This window comes from Ovis aries, chromosome 2 (assembly GCF_016772045.2).
Source record: "Ovis aries strain OAR_USU_Benz2616 breed Rambouillet chromosome 2, ARS-UI_Ramb_v3.0, whole genome shotgun sequence".
NCBI lineage: Eukaryota > Metazoa > Chordata > Mammalia > Artiodactyla > Bovidae > Ovis > Ovis aries.
Window position 1 is genome coordinate 86,053,389 of NC_056055.1, and position 14,477 is coordinate 86,067,865.

The 14,477-nt window shown below is 40.9% G+C and overlaps 1 protein-coding gene across 3 annotated transcripts in view; it reads left to right on the forward strand.

Moving 5' to 3' along the window:
* Positions 1-14,477, forward strand: part of SH3GL2 (SH3 domain containing GRB2 like 2, endophilin A1) — a 303,037-nt gene that overhangs the window by 112,066 nt on the left and 176,494 nt on the right. The window lies entirely within an intron of this gene.

A 14,477-nucleotide genomic window follows, 5' to 3' on the forward strand; every position in this document is an offset into this window, starting at 1 on the left:
CCACCAGGGAACCCTATAGCCATGTCAAAATACCCAGTGTTATTAATTTGAGAAAGAAGGATTACCAACAGTGGTAGCAAGACAGTTGATTATTTTTCTTTTTTTAATCCATTTTTTGGGGATACAGTTGGGTTGGGTCTCTTGGTCCTGTGATTAGTGAGCAGAACTTACCAGCTGGAACATACCTTAGACCTCATCAGCTCTGACACTCGTTTTTCAGGTGAGAAAGTTGGCTCTCAAGTGAAGGGATTTACCTACTTCATTGGTGGATGTAGTCCTCCAACCTTCTGGCTCATCCAGTTTCCTCTGGAGGCAGCAGAGAGAATACTAAGAGGCGGGCTGTGGGGCCCCAGTGCCTAGTCTTCACTGCCTCTGCTGCTTAGCTTGCATTCACACAGCCGCAGGTTCAGTTCTCCTGTCCGTTTCTGAATCTGTCAAGTGGGAATCATAGAAGTGTCCCATGGGGTTGTTAGCACTCAACACTTAGCATAATGTTTTTGCATACAGTAAGCGACACATGTTAGCCGTTTAAAATTATCATTATCATCCTCATCCTGTTGCTGTTCATAGTTTCTGCGGAGGATTTGAAGAGCGAGGCGGTGGGATTGAGGCTCAGCAGTAATCACTTCTTAGCTCCCTGCCCTGAGCCGAACTGCTTATAGTGTCCTTGTGAATCCGTGTGTGCCAGGGGCAGGTGAAACACCTGTCGTGGTGTGGCTGTGATGAAGAGAGTGAGGAGCCCGACAGAGCTGGGTCAGTCATAACGGTAAAGGGGAGGTCACTGCAGGCAGCGGCCTTGCAGCTGCAGCTCCGCAGCCCTGGTGTGTGAGTGGTGCTGGGGCACACGTGCTTGGCCTTGTCCAGGCCCCAGGCTGCAGGTGGTGTTCTCGTGGGCCTGCTTTCCAGGGCCTCCTGAGGAGGGCTCCTTGGCTCCTCTGGGGGGGCTGTCCCTAGATGTTGGCCCAAGGCCTACAGGTAGGACTTGGCCTAGTTCAAGGCGGGACAGAGGTTAGGGTTATTTCACAAGTACTTCGTCTCCGACCGAGATGCTGAGCATCCCTTCACTACCGGCTCATTGTCTTGTCAGCTCTCGTTAGCTCTTCCACCAGCTTATGGTGGAGGACTTCATCTGAAATTAAGATTGTTAGCAGGGACATTTGCGTTCAAGGTAGCTTCATGTCACAAACAGGTACTGAGCGTCTGTGTGCCTAGCTGGGGGTAAGAGGCTGGAGCTATAAAGAGGAATGCAGTGATCTTGCCAGGCAGGGGCTCAGCCCTCTCAGTCAGTATACAGTGACTGAAGGAGTGAAGGAGGAATTTAGTCTTCGGTGCTCTCTGTACTTCAGTGCAGAACGCCACCACAGTAGATAGGTCAATGCGTGGGATTCAAGGTGTATTTTGACCAGCCTCACTTCTTGTCTAGGCAGCTTCTTCTCTGGTTGTGAAATGGCAGCTTAGAGACGGAATGTCAGCAGCGGAAAATGGGGCCTTGCTGTGATTTTGCATGAGTTCATGTGAAAGATGGAAAGACAAGCACACAGAGCTTCAGAGGAGCACCTTCACCAGCTCTTGGCCTTTCTTCTTCCTCTTCTAATACATGAGAGGAAGAGAGTTCGTGTGCCAGGAAAAGGACTGTTTTACCATGTCTCTTTAAAATGATGACACATTTAGCTGAATGATTAATTGAAATAAATCATAAAGTGAACATGTTAGTCACTCAGTCCTCTCCAACTCTTTGCGACTCCCTGGACTATATTCCGCCAGGCTCCTCTGTCTGTGGGATTCTCCAGGCAAGAATACTGGAGTGGATTTCCATTCCCTTCTCCAGGGGATCTTCCTGACCCAGGGGTCAGACCAAGGTCTCCTGCATTGCAGGCAGATTCTTGACAGTCTGAGCTATGCATCTTTCCCTACCTCACCGTATTTCATATAATCTCTATTTTTCTACTACAGAACTGAGCCACCAGGAAAGCCCAAATCATGAAGTCCTTTTCCAGGGTATTTTTTACAGGCTTACTCTGCCTAGTCTGGATATATTTACATCATATTCTGGTATGTGCATAATATGATCTCCCTTTTCAAAATTTGAATGGTTAAAACTTCCAGCAGTCTCCAAGAGTTGTCTTGTGTTTGTTTCAGCCCATAGCAGAATTGCCTCTATTGAGAGTACATGAAAATAATTGTGTGAAATGTGATATCATCACAAACTGATTATTCAGACTCATGAATTAAATACGATTCATTTTGTTTTATTTTTTTTGTTGTTGAATACTTTTCTGTCCCAAATATCTGTGCTCAGTGCTGGGTGTGTTGATGATGAGAAATGTTTTTCACCCTGGAGAAATTCAAGATTTTTCTTTCCCTGTAGCTCATCTGTTGAAATTTAAGCAGAATACTTGTGTGTAGAGGGCTGGGTTGCACTTGTGTATAAACAACTGAGGAAATTACGTATTTAGAAATAAAATCATTTTTTTTAAATTTGAAAGTGGCCTTCTTTATGGTTAGATCTTAGATCTTAGTAGAAAAAGCTGGTAAAGGAAATGTTAGTAAACATATTGGGTTCCCCTTTACCCAGTTCTCATCTATCCAGGTTGGAAGAGACAAGTATTTTTCTTTTGACTCATAATTTATCAAGTGACATGACGGTTTGTTGATGGATGAAGCACAGTGGTATTTTCAGCTGCTTTGACATTCCCTAGGAGAGCATTGTTTGGAACAGAGCCCTGCAGTTTCAGAGTTGCTCATGGTTTCGTGATTCTTCACTGTCTTGTCTTACATAGACATTTTGAGACAGAAAATAAAATTACTCAAGGCTCAAAGCACAGGAGTTGTCAGCTGGATTTTGGGGTTGAAATTTAGTTGATCAAAACATGAATTATTTTCAGTTACACAAAAGTGGAAAAAACAATCTAACCAGTCCCAGTGAATATAAGACTTGAAATTCTGTCATTTATAATTTCAAAAATAACACATTTTAGTATATTAGTTCTGTTTTGGTGAATGAAGATCTGGTGACCCACAGACATGTAAAGGTGACCTATTTTTTCACTATTCTTATCCATAATGGTGAACTGATGCAAGCGTCTTCTGTCTGCATCACATTGTTGGGGTCATGGGGGTTGCAGAGCTGATGAAGACGTCTTGCCCTCAGTGGGCTTTAGTCCAGCAGGTGACAGTGCTAGTGATCAGCACTGTTCAGCACTTAATGAACAATAATGCTCATAGCCTAGTGAGAGAGTTTCTAATGGCACCTCCATTTAGAGGTATGGCTGTGACATGCAGAGTGATAATAGCTTTCTCAAAATCACAACTTATATGAGAGAAAATTACAGTTTTGACCCAGGTAGTCAGGGGTATGCAGCCCAAGAACCAATTAAGTAGTTTAGGAGAAATTTTTTCTGGGATTTTGTGAAGGAGGATTGAGTCTGAAGAAGCAAAGATGCTCAACCTTGTGTTCAAGAAGATCGATTGAGCACGTTTAGGGTCATGGTCTCTGTACCTATGAAACTCTGACAGGTAGGGACGATTATAACCTTAATGCCTGCAGTAGCGAGGCAGGTAGAGCGAACCCTGCCTGGTGGGGCTGTAGTGAGGTGGAGAGCCTCCCAGGGGGCAGCCTCAAGGTGCAGCTGTAGCCATGGGGAGGGGAGCTTCCCATGACTGATCTTTAGAAGGACACATAATTAAAGGTCTAAAAAACATCTGTGGGTCATAAATATAGATCTCTTTGTACCATAACAAGTTTATCAATCTTTCGTGTGCAACCCTGGACATGTACACGAAAGGTGGTTGGGGAGAATGTTTGAGAATGTGGGGGAAACACTTCACTAAAGTTATAGAGATGACATTACAGAGCTATGGCTGAACTCTGTGAGCTGCCCCTGAGAAGGGCTTGGGCTCCCCAGCTCATCCCTGCTGGGCTCATCGGTGGGTGGGAGGCTCTGAAAAGCTACAGCAAGATGCATCATACTTGGGCTTCTCAGGGCGCTGTTTTGCTGGCCCAAGATTTCCAGGTCACTAACAAGAGTACTTTCTGATGCCAGTGTATGGCTCAAGTAAGTACTTATTTGCTAAGTTAGGGTGGAACCCTTGTACTATTCAGATTTTTCCTAAATTGGTCAGTATGTTACACAATGCTGACTCTCTGGGCATGGATTTGGTTTGAGGCCCCATCTTATTGAAGCTTGGCAACTGTGGGCAAGTTCTGCCTTCTCAAGATTCATCTTCCTCAGGGTACTGAAAGGATTAAATACTGAAATACACATAGGAGTTTGCTGCTGCTGCTGCTGCTAAATCGCTTCAGTCATGTCTGACTCTGTGTGACCCCATAGACGGCAGCCCACCAGGCTCCCCTGTCCCTGGGATTCTCCAGGCAAGTACAGCAAATGATAGTTTCCTTTCTTTTCATCCTTTTCGTTGATCACTTGATTTATGGAAGTGATGACAAATGAGCTTTCTGAGAGAAAGCAGTCCTATGTGAGAGCAGAGGGCTCTGATTCTTTTCAATATTATTATTTTTATTATTTTCTTATTGAAGTATAGTTGATTGATAGTACTGTTAATTTCTCCTGTCCAGCAAAGTGATTCAGTTATACATACATATATAAAAGTATTTATTTTCTTATGGCTTATCACAGGATATTGAATATAGTTTTCTATGCTATATAGTAGGACTTTGTTTATCCATTTTGTGTATAAATTCTTACATCTGCTAACTGTAACCTCCCTTTATCTCTCCTCCAGCCATCTCCCCTCTTAGAAACCCCCAGCCTGTAGAGGGCTCTGATTCTGTTTGCAGTCCATTCTGGCTGCTCGGGCATTAAGAGAACTAAAGTTGTTTCTGTTCTCGGGGAGTTGATGATATAGGGTGAGATACACATAAAATTGGATGTCTGATGCTGAGATTGGTTTCAGTGTTTGAAAACTTTGAAATGACTACAATCACTTTAATGGGGTGAATGTATCCTGAAGTGGGAACTTAGGGAGACCTTTGCACTGTTAAAATATATACTTAAAAAAGAGGATGTAAACATTGTGATGAGTGAACAAGGTTTAGATTTTTTTCCCCGTTGGAAGGCCAGCACAAATTTTATACAAATTTTTAAAGCAAAGCTATTGTAAGAACTCTAGTGAATTTTCTAAAGTTGTTTTTTTTTTTTTTTTTATTAAAAGCTTAGATTGTATTCTCCTATTAGCTATTTATGTGATTCACAGGAGAATTGTAATAGAGTGGGGAAATGACCCTTTTAAAAAGAGACCTTTTTTATGTTATAGGAACACATTTTCAATGAATAATTTATCTTAACTCATCTTTTTCTTTAGGTCCTAGGCTCCTTACACTAAAGTCAGTACAGTTAAAATGTTACTGTCTGGATAAAGGAAAGTTGTTAATAATGCCAGGGTGTTAAATAAGGCTCTCATTTCCTTTTAATTAAGCATCTTTTTTTGAATCAGCAATTAATTTTCCCCCCTGTTTCTCTACTCTTTGCATCCCCATGGACTATAACCCACCAGGCTCCTCTGTCCATGGACTTCTCCAGGCAAGAATACTGGAGTGGGTTTCCATCCCCTTCTTCAGGGGATCTTCCCAACCCAGGGATTGAACCCAGGTCTGCTGCATTGCAGTCAAGTTCTTTACAATCTGAGCCATCAGGGAAGCTCCCCACCATCCCCTGCCCTGTTTTCTAAGACAGTACTTAATCATTGTGACAGATTTCATTTTATGAAAGGTGTGAATAACTTCTTTAGTTTTTGGTTTTATAATGTAGACATAGCATATGAATGAAACTTGCAAACAGTAAGATATGCTTTATTAGTCTTTTATTTCATAAAGTTTAACAATTATTTTGCTATAAAGAAATAACACAGGTAAAATAGTTTCATCTGATTTTAAGACAGTCTTGTAATGAGTTAGTGGATGACTCTTTTTTTACAAGTCTTCTAAACTTGTTTTTGAAGCTGATTTTAGAGAAATAGACCATAAGTACTATATTTCTTGAGTATTTTCATGATTATGAAAGCAAGATTCATTTTTATGGGGTAAATATGAGTCCACAATAGGGTACATTTTGGTTTCTTTTTTCATTTTTTCTCTTGGTTGAATTGATCATGTAAAACTAAAATATATTCTATAGTAAGACAAGTTTTCTCTTATCTTCAGGGCACTACAATTTCATAGGAAGGAAAGTTCATTTAGAACTTTATTGGCTTCAGTGTCTTCTGGTTACAGCAGAATCAGAGATGCTGAATTTTCATGGCACTGCAGTGGTGGGTGTGAGATATGCATGAATTGAGGGTGGGACATCCCACTTGAAACTCCATGACTAGGAACCCAAGTTCCCCATTATTAAGTTCATGATCTCACAGTGATATTTCTCACAGGAAGTTGGTGGATCCCAAAGGCATAGACTAAAGCTTTTACTGCCTCTCAGAACATGTCTGGCTCACTTTGGTTGCTGAAGCCTTCCTGCTCTGGGAATCAGTGCTCCCCTTGCTAAGCTGCTTTGAAGGGTAAAAGAGGTCATTGCCTTGGCCTCTGTCTTCAGGCTTCAAGGAGGAGGCAGCAGAAATTGCCCACCCCCAGAGTCCAATCCACTTCTCTTGCCTTTAGAGTCCATCAGGCGAATCAGAATGAGAACTTGTCTATCTCAACACTTCTCCCCATCGTACGGTAACATAATACTTCATGGTTCTTCAGGTTCCTTCTGCAAGCATTTTCTTATCTCACTCTGGGAACAACTCTGTGGTGTCCTCAGGTGGAGGTATTAGGTCCAGTTATACATACAAGGAAGTTGTCTCAGAGGTGGGGGTGCTGGAGCAAGGCCTGTCAGCAGTGAAGCTGGCATAGAAGGCAAATGCGTGACCCGTCTGTGTGTAAAGAAGTCCAAGAGTTCGGTGGAGGCGCTGCCTCCCTGCCTGCCTGTGTAGTCCTTTGCTGGGGAGGGGCAGGGAGGAGACACGCTGCCGGGGATGCTCCTGGGTGTGGCTTATGACAGGACTTGGGGCAGTATCTGTTGTCAGGGCTCAGTGCTTTAGTATGTTACGGATCCATGTACGTGGTACAGCATCTGTGGTGTGGGAAAGACATGACCTTCTCAACGTTATCACACCTGGGAGCTTGCTAGAAAGTAGAACTTCAGGTTCTGCCCCTGACAGAGGAATCATAATAAAGTCTGCGGTGCTTCTTGTGTACCTTTAGTTTGCAGAGCACCAGCTATAGCATACAGAGGACAAGAGATCCTCCAGTTGAAAATAAAGTGAGGAGGCGGAGTGTGAGTGTGTGTGTGTCATTGAGATACTTCATTTTGTGTATGTGTGTAAATGTGAGAGTGTGTTTATCTCACCCAACTTTTAAAAAATAACAAATTTAATAGACGTAACTCACAGACTATGCAATTTGCTCATTTAAAGGATACAATTGGGTGGTTTTTAGTGTATCTACTGACATGTGCAGTCATAAACATGATCAATTTAAAAGTTGTTCATCACCTAAAACAACTCTGTACCGATCAGCATACACTGACCACTTCCCCCCAAAGTCCACCTGCTTTCCCAGAAGGCCCCAACAATCACTAATGTACTTTAGCCTTTATGGACTGGATTTGCCTATTCTGTGAATTAGAAAGGACTCATACAAAATGTGGTCCTTTGTGTCTGATTTTTCTTACCTCGCAAATGTTTTCAAGCTTCACCCATGTTGTTCAGTTCAGTTCAGTTCAGTCGCTCAGTCGTGTCCAACTCTTCACAACGCCATGAATCGCAGCGTGCCAGGCCTCCCTGTCCGTCACCAACTCCCGGAGTTTATTTAGACTCATGTCCATCGAGCTGCTGATGCCATCCAGCCATCTCATCCTCTATCATCCCCTTCTTCTCCTGCCCCCAGTCCCTCCCAGCATTAGGGTCTTTTCCAATTAGTCAACTCTGCGCATGAGGTGGCCAAAGTATTGGAGTTTCAGCTTCAACATCAGTCCTTCCAATGAACACGCAGGACTGATCTCCTTTAGAATGGACTGGTTGGATCTCCTTGCAGTCCAAGGGACTCTCAAGAGTCTTTTGCAACACCCCAGTTCAAAAGCATCAATTCTTTGGTGCTCAGCCTTCTTCACAGTCCAACTGTCACATCCATACACCACTGGAAAAACCTTGACTAGACAGACCTTTGTTGGAAAAGTAATGTCTCTGCTTTTTAATATGCTGTCTAGGTTGGTCATACCTTTCCTTCCAAGGAGTAAGCGTCTTTTAATTTCATGGCTGCAGTCACCATCTGCAGTGATTTTTGGAGCCCAAGAAAATAAAGTCTGACACTGTTTCCACTGTTTCCCATCTATTTCCCATGGAGTGATGGGACCAGATGCCATGATCTTAGTTTTCTGAATGTTGAGCTTTAAGCCAACTTTTTCACGCTCCTCTTTCACTTTCATCAAGAGGCTTTTAGTTCCTCTTCACTTTCTGCCATAAGGGTGGTGTCATCTGCATATCTGAGGTGTTGTAGCAGGTCTCAATACTTCATTTCTTTCTTTTACTGCCATTTTACTTTTCGTAAGTTTATTTTGAACAGGAATAGGGATACGCTGCCTTTTTTCTTTGCCCTGATGAAGTCGAGACAGCTTTTTCACTGCACAGTAAGAGTCAACAAGAGTAATTTCTTAGTGCAGGTGTTGCTTTCTAATGCCCCATGCTCTAGGATCTGAGAAGTGTGTGACTGTGAAATACTAGGAGCATTGTTACATGCTTTCAGTTGAAAAGAATAAAAAGTATTATTTTCCGTTTTCTTTCCAAGTTTTGATTCCTTAATTTTCATCCACTTTTTCCGTGAAAGCAGTGGTATGCCATCCATGCTTTGCTGAAAACTCTGCCTGTCTTTACAAAATACCCAGCTGATGTTGGTGAACATTAAAATGACAAAATATTGTGTTCAGATAAATAACAACAATAGCTATATTTTTGGCAAGAAACCACAATTGTCCCTCCCCCAAGCAGTCTGTTCCCTGCTGTTCTGAATGTTCAGTAATTTTAAGCTTACCAGAGGAAGAGAACATCCTTCCTTTTGTTGTCTGTGCTAAGATCTGGCATTTTTATCCATCAGATAAAGGACAAATTCATTTTATTCAGATGTTTAACGACCTCCTAAGAAATCTGTCATGCAGAATACTGATTGAGGAAGATGTCTGCTTGGCATTTGGGCTGTCTGTAGATCAGTTCAGAATGCATTGTAATGTGTGATGACCAGGGGAAGAATGGCTGCAAGATGCTTTCATACCTGCCCACAAGTGTTTTGAGCATGCTGCTGCTCTGATGACCTTCTTCGGTCATGTGGAGACGCTTACTCTGATTTTAGCAGTGTGAGCAGCTCTCCTTGGCCGTCTGCTCTCCTCCTTCACTGAGCTCATCTTAATGCCACTGCATCACCAGCGCCTTATTTGGCTGGCTGCCTGGTAAATCAAATGACTGACAGTCTTGGAGATTTTGTGTGGCCACTTTCTAAAGGGTTTTGTGCTTCCTTTATACCCTTTCTCCCACTCCTTTGGTGGGTAGACTCAATTATTTGGCTCTGTTTGAGAAGACTCTGGGCAAAATGCCATTTATCTTTTCAGCTTTTGGGGACATACTTTCTTAACAGATCTCTTTGGGAAGTAAGTTTCTTTCTTTAACCTGACTACTGTTTTTTTCCAACACTGATCATTCTCAGCAAATCTTAAGCATTGTGGTCCTCATCAGCATCCCAGCAAAGTTGCTGTTGTGTGTACATACATTTGTGTGTGTAATGCTAAAAATGCATGGTGTCCAAGAAGAGAAAAAAAGATAAAAATCCTTGCCTCACTTAGTCTTGGAAATTAACATGACTGGGTTAAGCAGATTGCTCTGTTGGAAGAAATAGGAAATATTGGATTGAGCCCTAATGTCAGGGAAATTGATTTGGCTAGATTTCAGGGAGCAAGCTGGGCTAGCCCACTAATGATCTGTGTCAGTATCTTCAGTTGCCTCGGAATTGGCACAGGAGAGCTATTTTTTTTTGGTAGTAGGTCAAACTCTGGGCAAGGGGGCTGGCAACCAATACTGGAGCAACCTTGTGATCTATGTATTGCTATTGTTATTGTGGTTATTACCACTGTTCCTTTATAAATGCAAAATCTGAGGCCCAGAAAAGTTAAGATTCAAATTTCCCTGCATCCAGATAATTATAAGCAGCATTTCTGGGATGCAGGAAAGCTTTCCTGGCCTCCAAGGATCCACAGAGGTGCCCAGATGTCAGAGACAGCCCCTCATGAAGGCAAGCTCCCCATTAGGTCCATCTGAGAATGCCCAACCTTCCTTCCTCTGAGGGTCCTCTGACCTTGCGGCCCCTCCCAACTACACTGGATACTTCAGCTGCCTGCTGCCTGCTCACAGTTGCTAAGTAACTAGCAACAACTTATTGTTTCTTGCACAGTTTGGTGAATCTGAGGCTGACTTCTGGTGAGCACCCTCTAATGGGTTGAGACTATGACCTACCCAAGGTCTGTTTTGTAGGAAGTGTGTTCTGGAACTTTTTGACAGTCCTCAAATAAAGCCATGTAATTGACCACTTAATTTTCTATGAATAAATTTGGCCTTTTGAAAAATGTATGTATCTTTTCATCTTCAAAATTTCCCCTGTAATGCCTTTTTATTTCCCTCTATTAATACATGCTTATTGTAAAAATATTAGAGCAAAAGTTAAATTAAAAAAAAAACTTACCATATTATGAAGAGATCCTTATAAAATAATTCTATATTTTTTCCTATAGAAAAATTTTAACATTAATTTTGTAGAACCCAGTCAAGTGGAACATAATCACTTTAATCAGTTAATAATTTGTTCTAATAGCCCTTTAAAAATAGTTTTGCACCATTTTACTTTCTCTACTGTATGGCAGGTTGTGGTTCTGTGAATAAGAAAGTTAAAATGTGTGTTTTATAGACGCCAACACAGTAACGTAAAGCAATTACCCTTCAGTGTACGAGGAGGGAGGAGGGTGGGGGGTTCAGGATGGGGAACATGTGTACACCCGTGGCGGATTTATGTTGATCTATGGCAAAACCAATACAACATTGTAAAGTAATTAGCCTCCAATTAAAATAAATAAATTTAAAATTAAAAAATAAGTTAAAGAAAGTTAAAATGTATGTTCAGTGGATCTACAAAGGTATTTATGGGAATTGAGATTTTGGTACATTTGACATTCTGCCTTCATTGGGCCTCCTTAACTAATCAGGCCTTTATTCAGTAGCAGAAAGTTACAAAGAAACACAGTGCTAGCGAAGAGGCCTGATGACTTTCTGGGATATTCTCAGTGAATCAGTGATCCATTTTTCAGGAAGGCAGCAGCAGCATTTTGTTCCATTGCGGGGAAACCAGTATATGGGTACTAACTGTGTTGATTGGTTGTAGTGATACCTTTAAAAACTGGAATCACTGAGGAGAGATCTGCCAAAATGAATTCCATGTGCGCTAAGCTAATAAAAGAAGCTGTTGTATTTTTTTGTGGAGGTGGTGATTTTGTTTTCCTTTGTGTGAAGTGTGTGTGGAGGGAGGGAGGAGGCTGAGGGCCTGGGGGTTGAAGGAGGCTACGAATAAGTGATAGAGCAAAGTGAATAACTAGATGATGAATCTTGAGGAAGTCATGATGGGAAGTAAAATATCGTACTACTCTATCAAAAAACATTTTCTCCTTTATTTAAAAAACAAGAAAGTGTCTGCCTTTAGAATCCTATCAGTGAAAGATTGCTTCTTTTTTTTGCCTCTTTACTAGTGGTGTCTGCAGTTTTAATAACTTCTTTAATTTCTATTCTAAAAGGACTGGTAAAATTAGACTATCTAGCCATTTTTAAATTTATTTTTTTGTGTGTGAGTGTATAATGTAGTCAGCATAATACAAAATATTAGTGTTCTGTTGTACTAGAATTATGCCATCACTTAATCTTTGTGCTTTTGGTGAATGTTTTCAGTTCGATCTTTTGAATAATGCTGTAACTTATGAATTTGTTAACTTAGGTACGTATGTGTAGAAGGAAGTGGAAACCAATAGCTGAATGATGGTTTTATAATTGTCTCTGGAAATTGGGGCTCTGTCATTTTTTCCCAGACTGGTGATCCTCAGAACCCTCTTCAGGGAAGTAAATATTTTTGGAGTATAAGGAAAAGCAGTATTTAATGGCCAAATAGGCTTGGGAAATACATTGTTCTCTGTTTTCTCTTGGAGCTTCATAAGGAAATTCATAAACAGTTAAAGTGATCATGTGGTGCTAACAACAATGAGAAAAAGATCAAAGATGGTTTTTCAAACTTACTTGAGCATCACAAATATCAATATGCGTATTAACATCTGTCAAAACAGCTTCTGGGACAAATCAGTTTGGGAAATGTTGACCTGTGTGATTCCTCCCTGTCTCCCAGTTCCATAGTTTGTAAAGACTAGCTAAACAATAGATACTTCAGCTGATTGCTTGCCTTTTTAGTCATGTTTCTTGACACCTGTAGTTTACTCCTCTCTCACCAGAGCGCTGAATGTGGGAAATGCCTTGGAAAAGCTGTGCGTCAGGACCACATATGCATGTTTTGTTCGTGGGCATGAAGGCAGGTGGGATCAAGCGTTCTGGGGGGAGCCCAGTGTGCACTAAAGCCTTGAGTTGTGAAGTCATTTTCTACTTGGAGACAAAAGCAAAAAATTAATTTTGGCTGGGGTTTGGGGTGTAGTAGTGGGTGAAGGAGAGTGGTGAGACTTAATCAAATAAGCAGCACTAAGCAGACCTTGGAATTTGGAGTTTCTACTGAGGAATATGGAGAGGAAAGGGGTAGTTTTTTCCTCTGGTGCCCTGAATCTCAAGGAAGCATGCTTTTAGCCCCTGTCCCCACCCCTAGGGAGATCTGGTAAAGTCTGGAGACAGTTTGGGTTATTATGACTAGGAAAGTGCCGTTGGCATCTAGCAGTGACCAGGGCTGCTGCTAAACAGCAGAACAAAACACCACAGCAAGAAATTATCCAGTCCAAAAGATGAGCGGCACTCCATTGATGAATCTGCTCTAGTAGGATCATGCCAGGGTCGGGGACTTAGTAAGTTATTGGAGTGTGGCTGCTGCCGTGATGGTAGCATTTGAAAATACAGATCCAGGACTCTTTATTCACTGCTCTACTATTTTAAAAGCTCTGAAAATGTAAAGTTTCTGCATAATTTATTTAGCAGTAAAATCTCACCTGCACTGACTTATTGTCTTGATTTTCTTGAGTTTGTGTAAATGTTAGAGTTTTGATAGTAGGGTGCTGGTCCACACCTTGCTGGGGGGTTTATATTTGGTCTTCAGTGCACACTGTATCATCTTTCTAAAATATGGAAATATCTGCACTTGAAAACACTTCAAGCCCCAAAGATTTCTGGTAAAGGATTTTAGATTTATATATTTTGAACTGAATTTTTGTTTAATTTGGTTTCTTCTAAGAAATTAGGAACTACTGGTGTTTATTTATTTATTTATTTATTTACTTCAAAAATAAGATCATTGTGAATAATTTGATAAGTACAAAAAGGAAATAATTTTATTAACCACCTGTTCAGTGCTTACTATATGGCAGAGGCTATTCTCAATTTACATGAATTAACTAATTCAGTCTTCAGAATTCTGTTGTTTATGTGTACAAGTGAAGAAACTGTGGCATAGTAACTTGCCCAAGATCCCATACCTAGTAAATGGCAGAGTTGAGCCTTTTTGAACTCTAACAAAGACACAAATCATCCATAGTCAAAACAGCTAGAGAGGATAGTTGAGTGACCCTAAATTTATTTAAACAGCCTTCTATTGCTGGGCATTTAGACTGTTTTCAATTTTTCACAATAGAATATTGACACAAACATGTTTATCTTTAAATATTTGTTCACATCTCTGGTTATTTCTTTAGGGAATATTTTGAAAGGAAATCCTTAGCCGGAGCGTGTAACGTTTTACAAACACTTCATATATGCCGCAAAATTTTCTAGTTTATACTCCCACTAATCTTTCATGCTCATCAGCATTGAGTGTTAAATTTATTTTTCTCATTTCTTATTCTGAGATGTAGTATCTTGGTGCTTTCTGAGAAGATGGGACAGATGGCTGTGCATTTAGTATAATTTTAAAAAATTTTCAGGATACCAGTTAAAATTTTCCCAAGAAAAAACACTCAAGTAGTTGGAACAAATGAATTTAAAACTTCAGATTTCAAAGAAATTAAAATGCATAGCCATTTTTTTTTCAGGTTGGTCCCTGAAGTTAATTGAGGCTCCATTTCAAATTATTACGAAGTGTTGGCAGGAATAAGGATATATAACATTGAGGAATATTTGGCTTCAAATCTTACTGGTATATGATCAGTGTATGACTGAAATAGCCGCTCACTAAGTGTTCACAGAGCATTTGCTATGTACCAGACACTGCACTTTGTGCTGGGCTGCAGTGAGGAAAAAGGAGTAACAATAAGAACAAA